This window comes from Nicotiana tabacum, chromosome 6 (assembly GCF_000715075.1).
Source record: "Nicotiana tabacum cultivar K326 chromosome 6, ASM71507v2, whole genome shotgun sequence".
Taxonomy (NCBI): domain Eukaryota; kingdom Viridiplantae; phylum Streptophyta; class Magnoliopsida; order Solanales; family Solanaceae; genus Nicotiana; species Nicotiana tabacum.
In genome coordinates, this window is record NC_134085.1 from 77,898,122 (window position 1) to 77,922,287 (window position 24,166).

Sequence of the window (24,166 nt, forward strand, 5' to 3'; positions counted from 1 at the left end):
AGCCTCAGGGCCACACATTAAAAGGTCGCAACGAGCACAAGCGTAAGAGCCACTATCGCCAGCCTAAAAATTTGAAAGCTTGAGGATCAAAATGAGCTCGAGTCGTAACCCGATTTGGAGATCGGATCCAAAATAGTTAACTATATACACCTAAGGCCATAGCGTAAGAGCCATCGTTGTTAGCTTCACGAGCCCCAGGGCCACATACATAAAAACCGGCCTGATGAACATCAGGTCCATATTACAGGTTTGGAGATTCCTACTAATCCAAAGGTCGAATCGACTCGATTGAGATCTTGGCGAACAAAAGTATAGAAGATACAAATTGCAGGGTCCCCCCCCCTTTTTTTACATACGGGCGGTGAAACGCAAGCTCTCTCTACAATATATTATCAAAGCTATGTACACAAGAAGGAAGTAGGTAATAAATGTTCCACCTTTTAGCAAGTATGGCCCTGCGGCCCCCTCCTCGCCGTCTTCAGCATCAGACAGAAGGAACTTGGCATCATATTCCTCCCCTTTGGCTTGCTCGATCTCCCGCGAGAGATCGAAGCCCCTGGCATGAATCTCCTCGAGGACTTCCCTCCGGGATATGCATCTCGCATACTCCTTGCTATTGCTTACACGATCAAGGGCTCTCTTCAGCTCAGCTTTAGCAACGACAACACTCTTCGAATAGGCCGCAACTTTCTATCCTGCCCTGGTATTGCTCATCACAACCTCGGCCCGGACATTCACCACTTAGGTCTTCACCTTCAAATGTTCGGACGAAAGCCTTGCGATCATATTCGCCCGAGCAAAATCGTTCACATGAACGGTCTGGATTTGTGCCTCAAGAGCAGAATTCATGGCTTGAGCCCTCTTTTTGGCCACAAATGTCACGCCCCAAAACCGAGAGGCGCGACCGGCGCTCGACCTGGCAGCCCCAGTCAAGCGGACCTAGGTTCCTTTCCTATCCCACGTGTTACCCCGCGTTTTCCTTTATCCGTTAACCAAGTGAAATAGCCATTTATAAATTTGAGCATATTCTTACGAGATTTACATAACATACATAGTTACTTAGCGTGGTTTACATGTTACACTTCCCAAATACAAAATACATAAGTGCATAACCCATATTTCCTGTCTATGGAGCCTCTAGGTATACAAAAGAGTGTTACGATACTTGCCGGTAAAAGGCTCCGGCTATACCTTACGCAAATACCAAAATAAGATTTCCGGGAGGAAAAGCGGCATGAGCCACGTAGGGCCCCGAGAGGAAAAGGGGCTCACCAATACAGCTGACGGAAAGTGAAGAATTGCTATTGTCGGTGGACTGGAGTACCTGCTATAGAACCACCTACAATCATAACACGAATGTAGCGCCCCCGGCAAAGGGGATGTCAGTACATTTGAATTGTACTGGTATGTATGAACAAACTTTAACCCAAGTAAAATCAAGAAATACACAGGTAACAAACAGTAATAGAATCAACAATCCAATGCACATGAAAGGAACAACCAAAGCCAAACAAGTTCCACAATCTCTCCTTTTCCCCTTTCAACATTATTTCATCACATCAATGGTTTCACAACTTTCACATATTTTCATTTCAATAGTGATTTTGATCACTTTTCCACTCTTATTACCTCGGCCACCCTTATTACCTCGGCAACTCTTATCACCACAACCCACACCTTATAACTTCGTGTTGCGGCGCACAACCCGATCCCACCGGACAATTACATTTCAAACGACAACACAACAACTCACAAAGAATTTTCATAGACATCAATACCATTTCCATCATATGCAACAGTCCGTATACAATTTAAGTCACAACGATAATTGCCACGACAAGTCACGTATGATATTACCACAGTTGTTTCAATTGCATCAATTACGATGTCTTTCCATCATTTGTTACACAACTCTTACCACATAAGCACCTTCACACACACACACTTGGCTTGTTGCCATTTACTTACACCATTATATCAAGAAACTTAACCAACAACGTTCAAGGCATATTAAACACAAGAATTCACAAATGGTCCACATAAATAACACATACCAATTACTCGTTCAAGGCATATTAAACACAAGAATTCACAAATGGTCCACATAAATAACACATACCAATTACTCGTACAAGGCATATTAAACACAAGAATTCACAAATGGCCCACATAAATAACACATACCAATTACTTGTACACCAAACAAGGTGACTTTACAAAGGTTAAAGTTAGCCATACATACCTCAAAGAGCTTTTCCTTAAGTTACTACAACGTTCAAGAAATTCTAGTAATGCCAATCTACTTCGAGACATAACAAAATTGAACATGAATTAGGAAGATATTCATAATTCTATCTCATTTGAGCATTTTATCAAACACCATATGTGCGTTAATTCTTTATGGTCCTTTTATAGAGGATTTCATCAACCCACAACCCATACTTTACCACCTTTAGCTCAACAATGTTTCTACAACCTTTGACAACACATGCAAGCAAGATAACAACTCCAATACCCACAAACATTCTTTATAATTTACCCATCTTTAGCTAAATTCGAAATTAAAGGTTAGGGTATAGAATCTTACCTCAAGGATGAAGGCCTAGTGTGGTTTTCCTTGTTAATCCTTTAAGATTTGAGCAAGAGTTGTAGAAGAATTGACGAGGGGTACTTTCTCACTCTAGGGCACTCTCTCATTGTAAAAATATCTGATTTTTGCTCAAGAAATGGTCCCTTGAATCTATTTGACGAAATAAGGTCGTTTTATAACAAAAGCCCGATTTTTGCACAGCCGCGCCGCATGGGGCAGCATGGTAATGAAAAATGTCTTTCCAAACGAAAATGGAGGTGCTCTAATAATTTACACAGCCGCGCCGCATGGGGTGGCGCGGTAGTGTAAAATTTTATACTGCTTTTGGTAATTTTGTCATAACTTTTGGTAGGAGTGTCCGAATGACGAATGGTTTGAAGCGTTGGAAACTAGACTTAAAGAAATTTTATTTAATAGGTTGTGCATCACACAAATCTATATATAACTGGAGATATGATTGTCCAAAGTGAGGTCTTGTGCGCACTCATTTGCAACTTTCGTCTCTTATAAAATTTTCCAACTTGGCTTAGACTTAGGCCTCTCCTTAGACCCCAATTCTCTTCTACTATGACTTATATACTTATTAACATATCCAATTGATATCCATAATCTCCTTAATCCTCATTTGCACGCAAGATAAAATATTTGGCCTACCTTGGCACCACGAAATCTTAAATTACGAAGCAAATTTTTTTGGGGCTTTACAACAAAATTGGCACTTACATGCGCCTGCAGCTCGTTGAATTCGGGTTTGGCTTGGCCAACTTCGCCCCAGAGCTATCCCAGCTCCTACGCCTCGTCCTCCAATTAAAATATCAAAACATCAAGACGCCGAGGTAGAAAAGGAGCGCAAGCCAGCATGAAATACTGGGTAGCTGTTTGTCCAGGCGGATCTCACAGCTCCGGCTCTGGTCCACCTCGCATCGTAAGGAAACCAGCTTGCTTTCCTTTGCCTCACAAAGAAGCTTCAGGGATTTCTCCCTATCCAAAGCTTCCCGCAACGGGGACTCACTACGAAGCAGCTCGGATTTAAGCCTGTCAAAGGCCTATGAAAGAAAGCTAAATAAAGAAAAAGAAAGGGAGAAAGAAAGGCAAGGGGCCAGAATAATCTTACAGCAGTCAGAACTCACCATGAGACCAAACCGCCGAGCCTCGCTAAAGGCCAAAGCAACATCCGATGGCGTACAACTTCTGGAAGGTGGTCGATCGACTGAATTGCTTCTCCTTAACCGTTGAGAAGGAGTCACCTCACTGCAAACCTTTTCATGCCCCAGAGCACCTTTTCTTTTGTCATCGCTCCTTGATCCCGAGGCCAGCAATTTCTCCTCCTCCCCCGGAGGATGCGACCTCATTTCGAAAGAACCCCCGACACCTGCGACAGTTGTGTTAAATAAATCGGCAAGAAAAGTGCCATTTTCTAGGAAGCAAAGCATTGGGCACCTACTACGATGCTTCGCCTCCCATCTACCTTTGGACAGATCTCGCCACCGGCGCCTATTATAAATCGAGCAAGCTGCTAGCGTACGAGACCACTCGGCCAAATAAGGGACCTTGCTTGGTGACCAATGAGTTGCTACAAATATTGAACAGAAAGATATCGTTACGGAGCCTGCCTCCGGTCAAAATGATTATATTTCATATGAGACACTTACGTGTGAAGTTCCATTTCTAAGGAAATGGCAAAAATTCACTAGGAATGACATCAATCGTTTAAATACAAACGAACTGATTCATCCATTATCGGTCCTTGACCTTCTCGCTGCCAATGACAAGAGCTCAGGTAGATCGACATTGAAGATCAATCAAGCCCCGGTAACGCAGTGGCCGATATAACCTCACGAGATGGCTAAGGGTAAACTCTATCCCGGCCTTATTGGCAAAATATCTCATTGCCTGCACTATTTTCCAAACGGAAGGATAAGCCTGCACTAGTGTGACCTGATATCTCTGACAGAAATCAAGCACGACTCGGTCGGGGGAACCCGGTGCGCAAACATGTGTGTTTATGCTCAAAAATCCCTCAACATATGTCATGACGCTCTCCTCGAGGGAAGGTACTTGTAATATCACACCTTCTCCCCATCTGCAATATTTTCTGATCTTTTTGAGGTTTTCCTCTCCCACTGATGAAATGATCCTTGACACATGCTCCCGGTGACCCAGAACAATGGGAGGTTTTCCTGGCGTGACAACTCTCCTCGAGGCAGGGCACCCCGAGCCTCGCTTACCTAGCATCGGAGGTAAGCCACTAGCTCCAACCGAATGTGGAACACAGTAGGAACTCCCCTCCACTCGATGATCGGACATCGACATAGCAGTCATGGTTACGGTAAAATAGGAGGGGAAATATGAGGGTCTAAGCAAGAATTATTTTTTTGAATTAGGGGAGCGGAAGGACTAGCACAAAGCGCCAGGCTCTGCAGAAGAGATAGCCTTTCAAAGCAGCAAATTTACCATTGGAAAGGGGGATGAATTAATATATAGGGGCAAAGCAGCAACTGCCCGCCTACCCAAAAGGGCCAATTAATATTGGCTGTGTTAACGTCACCCTCTCCTAGCGAAACGTTCTAGTGAAATCACCCCGAGCCCCCTTTTATCGGATCATACAAAGTTGTTATCCCACGGAACTCAAAAAACTGCGAGGCCTCGGGGAGGTCCCCGATATCACGACTATCGGTTCGATAGAAGCTATCGATTTAACCTCGGGGCATGGCCAGTTTGAGGATCTCGGTTGCTCCGAGAACAGGTTCCGAAAGGCCAACGTCGAGAGTCAAAAGCTAAATCACAAAAGCAAAGGGGCAAAGAAAGAAGAGACTGAAAAAGCTGACTGGAGGAAAATCCCTTTTTTACATTACCAAAAACATATTCACAGAAAACATCTTTACACAACCCATCCCCCCGGGGCTGCATAGAAAAGGAAAAGGAGGGTATACAAAATGACTTGGAGACTACTCCTCATCGCCATTATCTTCTCCCTCGCCGAGGGAAATTAACAGCGCCAGTTCTCTCTCCAATTTGCGGGCTTCCTCGAGACCAGTTGATAGGTCGATACCTCTGGCTTCAATTTCCTCCAAGGTCTCTATCCTCGCCTCTACCTTATCATGCATAATAGCTCGGGTTAGCTTCTTCTCAGCTTCTATTGATATGTCACGAGCTATTTTATGCATCGTGGTTGCATCCTCCCAATAAGTGGAAACATTTCGTTCAACCTCGGACTTAGCCGAGGCAAAAGTAGCAACCTCATTGCGAGCATTATTGATACCCAATTTTTTCCTATATATTTTTTAATATGCAAAATACCTTCAAAATATCATCTGTATTCATATATAAGTATGTCCAAATATTTTATTATTTTTCTTAATTTTTAAAGATTTTTAAACCAATTTATTTCCCTATTTTATTCATAAAAAACCAATAATAATTCCCAAAAATTATCATTTTGATGATTCATTTATTGGATTCTAATATTTATGCTAAAATATAGCTAAGCTAATTTTTTCATGTTTTTTTACAAATTTATTTAGTATTTTTAAAGCAAAATTGCATATAATTACAATATTGACCTCCTTTAAGATTTAATTGTGTTTATGGTTATAAAAATTAAGTCCACTATTTTAAATTGATAATTATATGTTATAAATCATTCTAGTACTTTCAATTTATTTCTAGAATTTAATTTGTTATTTTTTTATAAAATAAATGGGGAAAATGGCTATTTAAAATCTAGCCAGATTTCATTTCAATTTCAGCCTAATTTGAACCCCAATTTTAACCCAATTTACCCGACCCAATTTCAAATTAAATCGACCTAGACCTGGATCCCCACCTAACCCTTTAAATCCCAACCGTTGATCATTTAGATCAACGGCCACGGCTGCCCTTACCATTTTTAACCCAAACCAACCCCTTAACCTAATTCACTTCCCACCTACCGCCGCCCTTGAAACCCCCTCCTTTCTCAACTCTCTCTGAAACTCTCCTGAATCCTAGCTGTCGCCCTCTCACCCCACCCTAATACCTACCTAATCCATGGCCTTCCGTGGTTATTTGAGGCATATACCAGCCTTCCATGGCTTCTATGTATTTGTTCTTATGGTTTCAAGGCCAGAGCTTGAAGGAGTCTGGTCCAATCCTTGTTCGATTTCAGTTCATGGCTCTTCTGTGGTCATCCTTAACCTTTCTCTGGCCAGCCATGGCCGCTCGAGTCAGATCCTTGACTCTCCTGGTTAGATCGGTAAATTTCAGGACCTTTCTCACCTTTTCTGGGTTTTCTGAAACCCTAATCTCTAAGATCTTTTCAATTTCTTTCAGATCTACCTCATATCTTTGCTTACCTTGAACTTTTAAGTATTTTCTCGTAGTTTCTTTAACTTTTCTCTAAAAACGACTCTTTATCTTTTCCGATTAGGGTTCTCCTGTTAAGTTATTTCAAAATCTATTCTCAGATTTTTACGTGTTTCTGATCTTGAAATGTTTTGCTCATGTTTTTTTTCTATCTGAGTTAGCATGTTTTAAAAAATCCTAATTTCTTTTGGCTGTTTGTTAGATGAGTGCTTGCTTGGTTAAGTTTTTGTTCGATTTTTTTGTTTATTATCTTTTAAGCTCGACTATTGTTGAAAAAAAAACCTATGTCTTGGGTCTGAAACTTTTCGTTTGAATACCTGACTCGATTTGAAGTTCCTTGTTTCATAATCTCTTTTTCTTTATGTGATTCCTCTGATTCTGGGTTTTATTATCTTTAAAACTTGACTATGCTTGAAACCCTAACTTTTCAAAATGTTTTCTCATTTGCTACCGTGAGACTTTTGCATGGTTCTGATACTTTGTTTTCTCCATTGCTGACTCAATGTGACTTGACCTACTTGATTACTATACTTCAATTTTTTGCTTTAGTACTGAACCTTGTGCCTATTTCTGTATGCTGTTTCTTTTGCCAATGGGTTTGTCCTCACATGTCTGGTGTCTCTGCTCACTCTGTTTAAATACTAAAGTGCAAAAGCATGTTACTTCCTTGATTGATCTCGATCTTGTGACTAATTTCAAAACTTTTCTTTTATGAACTCTAATTTCACTCGCCTATTTAAAGTTAATTGATTCTTTTTCTTTATTATGATATTTTGCCTTATTGAATCCTTTCTCAAAATAATCATATTTTTGTACTTTGATTTGATTGATTACTTAATGTTTTTACTACCACTTTTATGGCAATAATCAGTCTGCCTACAAACTGATTCGTCTTTCCTTATTTTTTGAATTTGTTACCCCCGTTAAACAAGTGATCTCTTGATTAAAGGGGAATCACTTGGTTAATTGATCTGACTATTGTTGTTTCCATATTTGTATTGAAACTTTTCTTATTACCTTATTTCTCTCATATTTTCAAAATTATAAATACCCTGCACCCCTTTTCTTTCAAAAACACGAACAATTGAGTTTAGAACACACACTTCACTCAAAACTCTCTTTTCTCTGTTACTACTTGTGTTGCTGCCTTACCTAACAAGCTTAAAGCCAAGGCTAGGCTGTGGGAAATTTGGTTACTTTCTTTTTGCATTTGCTTCTTTACTGGTATGTTCTAATTAATCTTCAGCATCAACGACAACATGTTTCTTTGCTATTTCTTGCACTCTTGCTTGTTCTTGCTTGTGTTTAATCAAGTTCCATTATTAAGCATGTTGTAATCTGCCCCTTTCCCTTCTGAATTAATGTTTTTCCTTATGTATGAATTCTGTCAGTCACTTATTATGATTTATGAATGCCAAACCCCCATATCCCCTATGTGTTTGTATTCTTTGGTTGGTTTGAGGGCATGTTAGCATTAGACATTGTGGTGCATGACCCAAACCTGACCCTCCCTGGGGTCATATCGTTCATATAACCTCTATGTGTTGTATTCTCTGGATGGTTTATGGGTATGCAAGCATCATCTATTGTTGTGTATTTCCAAAACCTGACCCCCCTCCTAGGGTCATATGCTCCCTGTAATGAACTCCCAAACCCCTGACCCCTTTGTATCAAAATACTGATTCTGGAGTGTTAAATTTATTACTACTATTTTCAAATTATCCTTACCCCCTTACTATTCTCAACCCAGTTGTAAACAACTCTCTGCTCCTGTATATCCACTATACTCTTAGACTTAGGTTCTGCCCTTCTTATGTGAGCCTTGCCTTAGGACCCATGAGCTCCCTCTAAACTTGGACACATAAGGGTCGGCCCTTCCACACTACACTCATTCCTGTCTGGTTATGCAAACTTGGGTATAAGCACTACCCGGGGTCCCTTGAGACCCTTAGGGAACTTTGACACACCCAGGTTTGAGAAAGGCTTTGAAACAAATTGCATTTGCAGTGGTTTATTCCATAACTTGGGGTTTGGCTAGTGGAAAGGGCTGGGTAATTGTGCATGCTTAAGGGTAGATATTATGTCTATAGGACTCGTTTAAATTTTGCATGCTTAACTGTGCATTTAGAGAACCTGTCTATAGGACTCGTTTAAATTCTGCATGCTTAACTCTCCATTTAGAGAACCTATCTATAGGACTCGCTTAAATTCTGCATTCTTAACTCTGCATTTAGAGAACCTGTCTAGAGGACTTGTCTTTGATTTTGCATTACCATACCTAGACACCATGTTCTTAGGATCTAACTGGTTATCGTCTAGCATTATGTCCAGTAGTTTTAAAATCAGTACATTTTATAGAAATCATGCCTATAGGAATTGCGAGTAAATTTTGCCTGCTTCATTACACGTTCAACTAGATATCATGTCTATAGGAATTAAATCAGCAATAATAGATATCACGCCTATAGGATCTGAAACTAGTCTAGTTTAAAATCAGCCTAATTCATACTGTTCTCAACTAGTTTTTAAACAACTCTCTCACGCTCTGTTAATACAGTTAAGATATCATGCCTACAGAATCCGAAATCATTTGTTTTAAAAATGGTTACTGCTTTGCCATATTTTGAATCAGTAATAAATACCATGTTTATAGGATCTCACCCAAACACTTAGGTAAGCCTTAGGTGATAACAACAATAAGATTGAATCCGCCTTTGTTAATTGGTAATTACTACAACCAAAAGGCAGGCCTTACTCGGACTTCTTATCTGAGTTATGTAATAAACTGTTCTACTTTAATAATTAAAACTCCCCTTGCCTTTAGTATTTTTAAATTCAGACCCTAAATGTATGTTTAAGTCATGATATTTATGTGTTTTGCTTGAGGAGGTGCACATGAGCCTTTTATTTGTTTACATGCTTCCCCTAATGTGCAGTACTATGTGTTTTTTATTTCGCCTTAGATTTTTCATTTTTTGAAACCTAAAATCATCCTAATATCCCTCCCCTTTAGGAATAGTAGTCCTAGGTTCCTCTGGGGCTGATAGGAATGGGACGGGTAATAACATGCAATAGTGGTCGAGACCAATTCGCGTTTTAATACTTTAACGGGGTGGGGAGAGTAGATATGGATATGATGACCGGTGCGCTAACCTCGTGTATCCCACTTCTAAGGAGTGTCATATCGGGTATCGCATTGACGTGATCCATATTATAAATAAACCTAGGACCCCTTTTTCCTCTTTTATATTTTAAATTATTTGTAGAACTGTAGCTCTTTCTTTTCGAAATTCGCCTTCTAATTGTTTTTCAAACTCTTATGTGTTTAAATCCCATACTATTTGAGCCTATATCTGTTTGTTTGCTTAATTGCAGAAATTCACAAAAACTGTCTTGCCAGGAACCACACTAGTGGATCCTGAGGGGTACCTAACACCTTCCCCTTAGGATATTTTCAAGCCCTTACCCAATCTCTAGTTATCAAACAAACTTAGAAGTGAACCCTATAGGTGTCCTAATGCACCTTAAATCATTATGTGGCGACTCTTCAAATGCAAAAATCCAGTTACAAAAGGAATGAGTTGTCCTATAGCCAAAAATATCATAAACCCGATCTCCCGATGCAAAGATGGAAAAAAGGGGGCGCAACAGCATGACGACTCTGGTAGGGATATTTAGGCTTTTACCATTTCAAACTGTTATTGTGAATTTGTACCCTCCCTTATGTGCAATTACTTGTTTAAATTCCTTTAAGCGTTTAATTTCTTTTCAAAAGCAAAATTGACTTATCTTCTTCGTTTCATACCTTTATTGCCGCTTTAAATTATGAAACTGTTGTATTTATTACTTCGTTAACGTGCAAATACGTGCCTACATGCTTTAATTATTGCATAATCATGCTCAACATCATACTCCACTCGTGCCAAACAAATACCATAACAACGCGTATAATGAGTGGTTGCGCTCTTCTTATATTATCACCCCCTAAATTCGGAAAGGCATATTTGCGGTAAAACCAGTCGATCAGCGGTGTAGTCGACGGTTCCGTGCCTTCCCCCTTGAGTTGGCCGCTCAAGGGTACCAGTCTAAAACCCCATAGAAACATTACTCTGTTCAAATTGTGCATGCATCATGGTCAAACCTAGCCGGTCAGTTATGTTGTCCACATAATGATCATTTAAGATAGACTTGTCCAAAGTCCACCGGGTTTCCCTGAACCCAAACGGACATCACCACGTCCTGTGCATTTATTTGGAGAACTAAATGCTTCATGCTAATTGTTGGTATTAAATAGTCGAGTCTGGTGGGGGTAGGATCTAACCCTTTTGTTTTGGTATGATTAGTAGGCCCCCACTCTTGCAATACTGGTGGAGGAGTCTTCCATCAAGTGACCAAATCAATGAGTGGAAAGACAGGGCCGCCAAAGCTAGCAAAAAGTTGGAATATCTGGAATACAATCTGTTGGAATTGGAAGGAAAAGTGAGGAAGAGAGTCACCGACTGCCAGAATGCTGAGGGAAACGAAAGAGAACACATGGCAAAGGCATTTTTACTGGTGAACCTACACGAACTAGAGTATCTGATCAACAAGAGCATTCAACCTGAGGAAGGTCCTTCTGGGACCAAATAGATAGGAGTTTTTCCTTTTTGCTCTATAAAATGTAATAAGGCCAATGGCCATTAGTGATTTTCATTTCCTGTGTATTTAGTGTCAATTTGGGATTCGTCTATCTTTATCAATAAAATGAGGCATTTAGCATCCTAAGTTCTCCAAATCAATTTCTCGCTAGGCCCACGTCAGGCATAATGAGGTCCCTAAATTAGGACACAATCTAAATTCCTGCACTATGTGTTTAAATACTGCAATACTTTTTATGATCCTGACTACCTTGGTTACCTTTTGTTTTTATTATTCCCCTCCCAAAAGGTTAGTTCGTGCACTCTGGCAACATCATCCTATTCCACGAGATCCAGGGGCCCTCCACCCACTCCCCCTCTTAGTCCTGTCAAAAACAAGAATAAAGGGAAGATGGAAGATTTCAACAATGTCAGAAAGGATAATTCAACTGAACAGGTAGAGGCCACTCATGGTCATGGTACTCAGGTTCCTAAGGAAAATGCATCCCGACTTGAATAAAAACTGCTGAAATTCCAAGAAGAGCTTGATCAGGTTCGGAACTTGGCAAATCTGTCATTTTCCCTCACCCCTTCAGATATCAATTTCCTAAACGCTCAGAACCCTACACCGCCTCAAAACATCCCAAAGCAACAGAATCATCCCGCTCCTTACCATCACACTGTTCCACCAAAGACTCAATGCAACACTTTCCACATCCCAAACAATACTCCACTACTCATCCCAGAACCCCAAAACTCCACAAGTGACCACTTTCACACCCACCATAACACCTCCATCTACGTGGAGACCATGCCACACATCACCCAACCTATTTCAAGCACACCCGAGTCTGATGAAAATGACCTGCTCATCAGGAACCTAGCTGAGGAACTTAAGAAGTTGACTAGCCGGGTTCAAGGCATTGAAGGAAGCAAGGGAATTGAGGTGCTAAACTATAAAGATAATTGCATACAACCTGATGTCGAACTACCCGAAGGGTACAAACCTCCAAAGCTCGAAATGTTTGATGGTACAGGGGATGCAAGGGTCTATTTGAGAACATACTGTGACATGCTGGTTGGAGTAGGGAAAGATGAGAGAATTTGCATGAAGTTGTTCATGAGGAGTCTGAAAGGAGATGCGCAGTCTTGGTACATCAGTCAAGATCCAAAAAAGTGGTCGAGCTGGGTAAGCATGGCGTCCGACTTTATGGACCGGTTAAGGTTAAACACAGAGAATGCCCCAGATGTGTTCTATATTCAAAATCTAAAGAAGAAGCCTATAGAAATATTTCGCGAGTATGCCACTCACTGGAAGTCCGAAGCTGCTAATGTCAGACCTGCCTTAGAGGAGGAACAGATGAACAAATTCTTTGTCCGAGACCAGGACCCGCAATACTATGAATGACTAGTGATAATTAAAAGCCACAAATTTTCTGACATCATCAAACTGGGTGAAATAATTAAAGAGGGTATCAAAAGCGGTATGGTTACAAACTTCGAGGCCTTACAAGCTACAAATAAGGCTTTACAATTCGGTGGTGTGTCCAAGAAAAGGGACATAGGAGCTGTGATGGTTCCACAAAGGACCAAATCTCTTATCAAATACCAAACATATCCAACACCTCCATCCACATATCAACCAACCCCGAACTACCAAGCATCCTCACCCTCATACCTAGCTCCGCCACCAACTTATCAATTACCTCCACCTCCCACATATCAACCTACTTCACCTAGATACTCCCAACCCGCTCACACCTACCAAACCTACAATGCTCAGCCCTCCAACTATCAATCACCTCCTACGCTCCAAAACTTCCCTAGGCCTCAACCAAATTTTGACCGCAGACCTCCAAAATAATACACAGCCATCATTGAACCCATTAACCAGTTGTATGAAAGACTCAAGTTTGCTGGTTATGTCACCCCCATCCCTGCTGCAACTCTTGAAATCCCTTCTCAGTGGGTTAACCCAAACAAATCCTATGCATACCACTGTGGCATGAAAGGGCACACCATTGATGAATGTCGTTCTTTAAAAGGCAAGATCGAGTCTTTAATTGATAACAATGTCATTGTGGCAAAGGAACCTGCCTCAAATACCCGCAACAACCCTCTACCAGACCATAAGGGTGGAGGTATCCATATGATTGAAATAGAGGACGACTGGGATCCCGAGGGATAAACCAAAGAAGGTGATAAACCAAAAAAGCCAATAATTACTCTTAATCCGATCATAGTCCAGATTTAACCATCCAGGGACGCTGAGGTAAATATGTATGTGCCTATTGAGTTTGAAGCAACGACATCTGCAAAGACTCTAGTGCCAATTGAGGTTGAATTCGTGTCTTCGACAAATGCGCCCACGCCGTTTGAAGTTGCTGTTCTACCACTCAAGGCACATACTCCGTTCAGAGTAAAGGTAGCCACATCGATCAGAGTGGCGATGTAGACTTTATGACATTTATGTACTCTTAGAGGCTTGTAGACATATGTCGTATACGTAAAAGATTGTACGGCCTTGTCGGCCTATGTTTTGAGTTTATAAATGATTATGTTGGCCTATTAGGCTCGTATGTCACGTGTATATGATGATGTAATAAGAAAGATACGTTATGTTGGTACTCGGTCGAGTAAGATACCGGGTGCCCATCGCGGCCCATCGGTTTGGGTTGTGACAAGAAGTTGGGTACCAGCAAGGCAAAATACCTGCACAGCAAGGTCGGCTTTTTCCCGGAGCGCCATTTCCAAAGCAGCTTGAAGCTCTCCTTGTTCTTTCCCTCCTCGGGCAGAGCGAGCTTGAGAATCCCGCAGCATCAAGGTAACTTTCTTACACTCCTTTTCATGGTAAGAAAGTTCATCGCAGAGCCGAAGGAAGGTATGATCGTACATGTCCTTGCACTATGGCATACCAAAAAAGATAGAAAGACGGAGAATGACGTCCGAGGATAAAATAAATGCACGAAGAATGGCTATCACCTACTGCATAAGTTTCTCCGTTACTTTGACGGCGCCGGAAACTTCAAGAACGGCAATCACTAACACCGTCAAATATGTTGGAAATAGAGCCTCCCCCTTGGAGAGGAATCACCACTTTGATGCTGACCACTTCTTGAGCGTCCCGCAGTTCCCCCGACGAGACCTGGAAGCATGATAAGAAGTTGTTCAAGTCACCGTCCTCTCTAGAAGGCAATCCCTACTCCCGAAAAGCTTAGGGCCCCGAGCCTTCATGATCTATGGCAGCGTTCCTCGAAATAGAAACTGCATCGAACCTAGTTGTGTGATTTGAAGCCGCATTAACACCCTCTTTGAGGGTCTCCGGTTTTTGAGACTGACCAGAGTCAGCTGTTCTAGACTCAGCAAGCTTAGATTGAGGAACCTGCAAGGCCCTCACATCCATCCTCGTTCTCCGTGCTAGTTGACATTCATCGTCATACTCTTCCTCGATGCCAAAAGTTTCCCCTAAAGTTGAAGTAGAAGTCCCAGCAGTGGCTCAATGTACGAGCGACCTAGGTTTCTTTGTCATAGGAAGGGCGACAGTTGCCTTGCCTTTTCTCCTTTTGCCCTTGCCAGGCTCGAAGCCTCCACTTCACCGCTAGGGGGTGGCCTCATCTGCATATTCTCGCCAAGACCTGAACCAGCAAAGTTACCGCAAGATTCTATCACTAAGGGCGCAGGAAGAAACACAAATACAAGGCGTGGGCGGTAAAACAACTCTACCATGATTCTTGGCCACCCATCGCTCCTTCGCTAGGTCGGTCCAAGACCGAGCAAGACATGGGAATGCCTTGTCCAACCACTTTATCCATCCTGACAAATCTGGAACTTCCTCGGGGTACCAAGCAGCGGCTGCAAGAAGTTCAGAGAGGTCTTTATTTAAAAAGAAAAGTAGTAAAAAAGGGGGGTTAAGGGAAAGTTGCTTACGTTGCGCATTCCATCTCTCCAAAAAAGGCATCCTCCAAACCGGGATAATATCTGAGGTCTTCACCCAGACAAATCTACTCATCTACCCTCGGTCCTTCCCCTCGTTGATTCTCGAGAAGAATGATTTTTTGGATCGATGATGGAGCCTGATCAAACCTCGATAAAATCGAGGGCTATACATCCTGATCAAATGGTTGAGGGTGAAGGCCTCACCCCAACCCCTTCGGTGAAATGGAGGAGCATCAATACTATCCTCTAGAAAGAAGGATAGACCTAACCAAGTGTCACTTGGTACTTGTCACAGAAGTTAAGGATGACTGGGTCTATCTCTGGGGGAGAGGATTTACAAGATTTGTCAGGACCTAAGGTGAACGGGTAGGTATACACTTAAATAAAACCGGCCTTATGGTCCACTATATTCTCATTAAGACCGAGAATCTCCAACTCCACTGCCTCATTCCATCGGTAGTCATTCCTCACCATTTGTATGTTGGTCAAGATGCTAATATATCGAGATACATGCTCACATCGGCCCGGTGTGGATGAAGTGGCATCGATGTAAAAATATTTTGACATGTCGAGATCAGGTGGGGTACACTATTTCAAGGAAGGAATCGCTATGGTTTTCTCTTTGGACAGTCGAGATGATGGCGCAACTTCATTCCGTCAAGGAACTGTTCTGGAAGTACTAGCCATATCAATGGTAACAATTTCTCTAGAAAAAGATGAAAGAGTATAAAAGACAAAGGGTTCTGACTCATTAATTTGGAGATAGGGTGAAAGTAAGAAGTATCAAATACTCGATGCATTTATAGGAACCGCTTGGGCAGCGGAAAAGGACAAGCCAATGGCAGTTCGTGGGTTCCTCAATTATCGCATTTGACAACGATCTTTGCACGGTTTTCTAGAACATAGCATTTAATGCTCTTATCGGTTGATGTCACGGCAATGATGACCTCAAGATGATAGTTCAAAATCGTTTCCTATTACTTAATTCTAGGAAACGTGGAGACTATATGCATACGGTGAAATCGGAGTGTCTGATTTCTCGCCATTAAGGTATGTTCGGGGAGTCATATCAATATATTGAGGCTACGGGGTTGCGGTCAAGTTCTCTCCCTCGCGGTTTATTCATGTTCGACCCAACAATTATCACAAGGGTGGGGAATTCCCGAGGCGATCAAATAGCACTAGTAGAGTCTAATATCATGTCTAGCCGTCCCATCTCCGTATCTTTACAATTATTGCATTCTGTACTATGCTGTATTTCCCCTCCTATATAACGGGGATCCTCACCTCTTTGTAAAGGGATGTTGTTGCTTCAACCACTCTACACAAGATCAATAATATCTCTCTCTCTCTTTTCTCTCTAACATACACGCTTGATACTACCTTTTCATTTATTGCTTTCATACTTGTTCTTCTTTTATTGCTTGATATTGGCCATAAAGAGCCTCCTTTATTTATATCTTAACTGTTAGTCCCTTCCCGGTTATCCCCAATAGCTCGAACTCAAACCTAGGCATCGACCTCAAGGCCCTTTATCGGTAAATCTGAGGCCCGGATAACAAGCCTCCCTCGGTTTGTGGGCTATTTCGTGTTGCTATTGATTGTATATTTTGCTACTGTTTTTATGAAGTTGAGAAGAGAAAGGGTGTGGATAAATACCACATAATGGAAGGGTGGTTTGCTGGTCATTCATTGTAACCTTTCCGGGTCGTTTTATAATACTATGGTGGTAATCTTATGTATGAAGTGATTAGGTTGTGCGGACTATTTTTGGAGGCTCAATATGATTATTATTGATGTTGTTTGGGCTGTTTGGTGATTGTTTTGACTTGTGTAATGTCATATATATAGGGGAGTTGCTGTCCGTTTCCTCATAAAATAGGTTGTGTTCGATACATAATAGTTACGACGCCTAAACAATAATGACAGTATCATTTCTCTTATTATAGACTAAGGTTCCGTGAAATTGCATAGCTTGAGGTTGGGAAGAATATACAAGGTATATGAGGCTATCCCTTTCCTTCTTTTGCACGACTCCGATTGTACATAATATAATGAACGAGCTTCCAAAGATACTCTACTCTTAGAAGCTAGCAGTACCTAAATTGTTTTCCATCTTATGGAGCGATTGATGTTGATGTTGCTTCTCTTATTATTGTGTTATCAATGTTGTTGGTACTTTCTGAGTCTTAAAAGATTCATGATGAAGAGTTAGTCCTAATAACGTGTACTGAGGATATCGGCCTTAATCACTCTAGAAGGTTCAAAATATTATACCAATGTGTCCAGTATGCATTGTATATATGTATATATTTCACTCTACCGAGCCGCGCTATAGATGGCTGGACACAACACTTATTGTGCAACCACTGATCAGTTGGGTTTTATCGAGCTCCACATGGCCAGGTACGATTCTACCAAGCCATATGATGGCCGGGTACGATTTTACTGAGTCCTCTTTGAGGCCGGGTACGATATGATGATGATGCCCACAAAGGCGTGTCTTTTAAAAGTTTAAGTATATATATGTTTGTATCATGCATTTAATGTCAGTAGCCCATAGAGGTACCCAGATGTTACAGGTTGTATATTTTCTATCATTATTCACATTACTATTCATACTTATGCTTTTCTGCCTTGCATACTCAGTACTTTATTCATACTGACGTCCTTTTTATTAGTGGATGCTGCATGTCGTGCTGTAGGTCATGATTGATGGGTAGACGTAGCTCCCCCACCACAGTAGGCTGCCCAGTTCAGCTGTTATTGGAGAGATCCATTCTCCGGACTTGTCGTGGTCTTGGTATGCATTTTTGTTATAAACATTATTGGTATGTCGGGGTCCTGTTCCGATAATATTGCAGTACTTATGTTCAATTAGAGGATCATGGACAGGTGTCCACTCATGTATAGTTTGGTATGCATTGTCGGCTGAAATTTTGCTGTATAGTCTTTCATGGTTGCGTGGTAGCTCGTACCTTATATATAGTTTCTTGATTGTCTGGTCATCCCATGTTATGCATGTTCATGCCATTATCTTTTATTGTTAGTTGTCCATGATCCATGTCTACCATTTATACTAATCTCATCAGCTCTAAAAGATAATAAAGAAGGTTAGATAAAATGTACATTGGTACTCGGCAAGTATGGCCGGGTGCTAGTCATGTCCCTTTAGTTTGGGTCGTGACAAATTTGATATCAGTGCAAGTCTGTCGTAGCGGTTGTCTATGAGCCGTGTCTAGTAGAGTCTTGATATGGATGTGTAGCGCGCCACATTTATAATCAGGAGGCTACAAGACATCTTGGGTTGTTACCTTCTTCCTGAATCTAGATCGTGCGTAGAGTTGAGTCGTAAGTGTTCATATCGAATATTCACTTTGTTTTCTTTCAGCGATGCCTTCGACTGAGAAGCAAACAATTAGTAGACGGCTTGATACAGCTGCGGGAGAGGGTACCAGTCAGGTGCCCCAAGCCAGAGCAGGCCAAAGTGAGCCTTAGAGTGAGATGTCGTCTCATACCTCATACTCCGTCTCATCCAGAGGAAATTAGGAGGCACCCAGCACCACCCGTTCCCCCGTCTGGCACTACAGACCAGGATATACGAAATGCGGTGCAGTTGTTGACTAGCTTGATAGCTGCTCAGGCTTAGAGGTAGAATACCGGTGTTATTGATAAACCAATTAGTATGAGTGTTCATGATTTTATTAATCTAGACCCTCCAGTGTTTACCGGAGCACAACCCAAGGAGGAACTGCAGACTTTTATTGATTAGGTTCATCGTACACTGCGGGTTATGCATGCTATTGATACAGAGGTAGTAGAGTTGGCTTCTTATCGGCTACAGGATTTAGCTATTTTCTAGTATGATAGTTGGGAGAGATCTAGGGGTTCGAACGCTCCTCCAGCTGTGTGGAAGGAATTTTCTGAGGCCTGTCTTCGTCACTACTTGCCAGTTAAGATACGATGAGCTAGAGCTGATAAGTTCTTGAACCTTAGGCAAGGTAATATGAGTGTGCAAGAATACAGTATGCAGTTTGATTCTTTAGCAAGGTATGCTCCCCATATGGTAGCAGAGATGAGCGATAGGGTGCATTTGTTTGCGAACGGGTTGGGATCACATTTGATAAATGAGTGCACGACAGCCTCTTGGTGGATGGCATGGATATTTCCCGTATTCAGGCTTGTGCCCAGACCCTCAAAGATCGAAAGCACTAGCAAAGGGCAGATTGGGAGCAGGATAGGGGACATCATAAGAGGGCGAGATTTATAGGGTATTCTGATGACTTTAGAGGCAGTGTCAGGCCCCAGTCTTCGAGGAGTTCGGCGCCATCTATAGCTAGTGCTCCTCCACAGTTTTAGAGGCCTCGATATGATCGATTTACCAATTCTGGTCCATATTAGAGTTTGCGGGCATCAGGCTCGCAATATCATAGGGATACTAGTCAGACAATACCCCTAACACTACATTGTGATCAGTGCGGCAAGGCCCACTTTGGACTATGCCGTCGAGGTTCTAATGCATGCTATTCTTGTGGACAGCCTGGTCACATGATGCGTGATTGTCCTAACAGAGGAGGTGGTGGTATGACTCAGCTAACTGGATATATGTCTGGTTCTTCCTCATCAGTTCGACCTCCAACATAGGGCTTTCAGCAGTCGACAGGTCTTGGTAGAGGTAGACATATAATGCCGGGTTCGAGTGGCGCTCAAAATCTAACCTATGCTCTAGTAGGTCGATAGAGTCTTGAGTCATCTCAAGATGTTGTTACAGGTATATTGTCTGTGTTTTCTTATGACGTATATGCGTTGATTGATCCGGGATCTACATTATCATATGTTACACCCTTTGTGGCTAATAAGTTTGGCGTTGAACCTAAATTGATAAGTAAACCCCTTGCGGTATCTACTCCTATAGGAGATTCTGTTATTGCTAGAAGGGTATATAAAGGTTGCACTATGGTGATTTGTAGTCGTCAAACCTCGGCAAATTTATTTTAGTTAGAAATGGTTGATTTCGATATGATAATGGGAATGGATTGGTTGGCCTCATGCTATGCAAATGTTGACAGTCGTACGAAGATGGTTAGGTTTCAGTTTCCTGGACAACCGGTCATTGAATGGAAAGGGAACACTGCTACGCCGAAAGGTAGGTTTATTTCTTATCTTAAGGAAAGGAAGATGATCCCAAAAGGTTACATTTATCATCTCGTTCGCGTTAGGGATGCGGAGGCGAAGCCGCCTACTATATAATCAATCCCCGTGGTCATTGAATTTCCAGATGTTTTCCCAGATGAACTCACAGGCCTTCCTCCTGAAAGGGAGATTGAGTTTAGCATTGATGTGTTGCCTGACACTCAGCCCATATCTATTCCTCCATTCAAGATGGCCCCGGCAGAGTTGCAAGTGTTGAAGGTGCAATTGAAAGACTTGCTGGATATGGGCTTCATTAGGCCTAACACTTCACCTTGGGGTGTGCCAGTTTTGTTCGTGCAAAAGAAAGATGGGTCGTTAAGGATGTGTATCGATTATCGACAGTTGAATAAGTTTACTATAAAGAACAAGTATCCACTTCCAAGGATTGATGACCTTTTTGACCAACTCCAGGGTTGCCAAGTATTTCTCCAAGATTGACTTACGTTCGGGATATCATCCGGTGAGGGTTAAGGAGAAAGATATTCCAAAGACAGCCTTCCGGACAAGATATGGGCACTTTGAGTTCATGGTGATGTCGTTCAGGATAACAAATGCCCCAGTCGCTTTTACGGATCTAATGAATACTGTATTCAGGCCCTTTGTTGATGTGTTTGGGATCGTATTCATTGATGACATTCTGGTATATTCTCGTTCAGAGATGGAACATGCGGGCCACTTACGGATAGTATTACAGACACTTCAGGATCATAAGTTATATGCTAAGCTCTCTAAATGTAAATTCTGGCTGAACTCAGTAGCACTCCTTGGCCATGTGATATCTGACGAGGGTATTAGGGTCAACACTCAGAAGATCGATGCCGTAAATAATTGGCCGAGACCTACAACACCATCAGAAGTCTGTAGCTTCCTGGGGCTAGCCGGATATCATAGGCGGCTTGTAGAAGGGTTTTCCTCTATATTAGCACCATTGACTAAGTTAACATAGAAAGCTACCAAGTTCCAATGGTCTGATGCTTGTGAACGAAGTTTTCAGGAGCTAAAGAATCGATTGACATCCATGCCAATGCTTATTTTCCTAGAAGGAATAGAAGGTTATGTGGTATATTGTTATGCCTCAGGTATAGGTTTGGGGTGTGTATTAATGCAACGTGGGAAGGTGATTGCTTGTGCATCAAGACAATTTAAGAAGTATGAAAAGAATTACCCAACCCATGATTTGGAATTGGCTACAGTAATATATGCTTTGATGATAGGGCGCACTACTTATACGGTGTACATGTTGACATCTACACATATCACAAGAGTTTACAATACATCTTCAAGCAGAGGGAGTTGAATTTGAGGCAGCGTAGGTGGCTTGGATTATTGAAAGATTACGATGTCGAGATATTGTACCATCCCGGTAGAGCCAATGTTGTGGCAGACGCTCTCGGTAGTAAGTCAATGGGAAGCTTAGTATGCATTGAGGCAGGTAGACAGGGGTTGACTAAAGATCTTCATCAGCTAGCCAATATGAGATTCAGATTGTTAGACTCTGATGACGGAGGTGTTACTGTACAGAATACATTAGAATCATATTTGGTAGCCGAGGTAAAAGCACGACAATATGAAGATCCTATCTCAGTACGATTGAAAGAGAGCGTTTAGCAGTGTAAATTATAGCTTTTTAGATCATAGGAGATTGGGCACTAAGATACCAGGGTCGACTATGTGTGCCTAATGTGGCAGGGTTGCGAGAGAAGATTATGATTGAGATTCATCAATCCCGATATTCCATCTATCCCGGCTTGACAAAGATGTATCATGACGTTAAGGCAGTATTGGTGGGATAACATGAAGAAGTCTATTGCACAATATGTAGACCAGTGTCCTAATTGTCAACAAGTAAAGATCGAACATCAAAAACCTAGTCAATTGCTTCAGAATGTAAAGATTCCGACCTGGAAATGGGAAGTGATTAATATGGACTTCATTATTGGATTACCTCGCTGTTATCATAAGTTTGACTCCATGTTGGTGATAGTTGATCGACATATAAAATGTTCCCATTTTCTACCAGTTAAGACAACTTACACAGTTGAAGATTATGCGAAGTTGTATATCAAGAAGATTGTTAGGCTTTATGAAGTACCAATATCTATTATATCAGACCAAGGAGCTCAATTTACGGCTAACTTTTTCAGGTCATTTCAGAAGGGTTTAGGCACACAAGTGAATCTCAGCACTGCATTTCATCCGCAGACTGACGGACAGGCTGAACGTACCATTCAGACACTTGAAGATATGTTACGAGCATGTGTTCTAGATTTCAAGGGGAATTGGGATGACCATCTTCCACTCATAGAATTCGCCTACAATAATAGCTACCATTCCAGTATTAAAATGGCCCCATATGAGGCACTATACGGAAGGAGATGTAGATCACCAGTTGGATCGCTCGAAGTCGGTGAAACAGAAATTATATAGGCCAGATTTGATTCACCAAGCCATTAATAAAGTGAAAGTGCTACAAGAGCGACTGAAGACAGCGCAAAGCAGGCAAAAGTCTTATTGCGATGTCTGATGTCATGATCTGGAGTTTGAGGTCGGTGTTGGGTTTTCATGAGGATCTCGCCGATAAAGGGTGTTATGTGTTTTGGGAAGAAGGGTAAGCTAAGTCCGCGGTATATCGGTCGATATAAAATTCTTCGACGAATTAGACAGGTTGCTTATGAGTTAGAATTTCCATCCGAATTGGAATTTGTCCATCCGGTATTCCATGTATCTATGTCGAGGAAATGTATTGGAGACCCTTCTCGAGTCGTCTCTATCAAAGACGTACAAGTTATAGAGGATTTACCCTATGAAGATGTGCCAGTGGCTATATTATATCGACAAGTCCGCAAGCTGAGAACAAAATATGTAGCTTCTGTCAAAATATTGTGGAGGAACAAGAATATGGAAGAAATGACATAGGAAGCAGAAGAGGAGATGATGTCTAAATACCCTTACCTGTTACATAATGAAAATAACGAGGTTGCTAGGGGAACGCAGGATGCATTAGAAGGTGGAATGGCTCTATCAAGCAAGCAATAGCTTGAGAATACTCTTCCTTAATACAAAATGGTGATATGCATATAATGTAGATGTCCATAATGCCTTGCATACTCTTGTAAGGCCATACATTGAGTTAACTGCTTGCAATTTTGTCATCTATTTATGGGAGAAACTCGGCCAGAATCCACGATGATTTAAACTCCCCATGAACCCTTACATTCGAGGACGAATGTTCCTGGGGGGGGAGGGAAGGGTGTTACAACCCATATCCACACGCGTTAGTTCATTCCATAAGTTAGTCAATGTAAATCCAAGAACTAATTATATGTGAGATGATAAGAAGTTAATCCTATTGGTCTTAAGTGATACAAGGGTGTATAAGGGTGATTAACAAGTATTAGAAGTTAAACGAATCAAGGATGTTGTAACTCGTATTTTCGGGTAAACCTAGCGGTGCTTAATATACCCAAGAGGTTGTGTTTTAAGGTAC

General features: G+C 41.6%; 1 long non-coding RNA gene across 1 annotated transcript in view; it reads right to left on the reverse strand.

Annotated features, from left to right (window-relative positions):
• Nucleotides 1-1,002: 1,002 nt before the first annotated feature.
• The window catches only part of LOC142181632 (uncharacterized), a 38,761-nt gene continuing 15,597 nt past the window's right edge, over nucleotides 1,003-24,166 (reverse strand). Inside the window, exon 2 of the long non-coding RNA XR_012710426.1 lies at nucleotides 1,003-1,339. This is a non-coding gene — a long non-coding RNA (uncharacterized LOC142181632). The remainder of the gene's footprint in view (nucleotides 1,340-24,166) is intronic.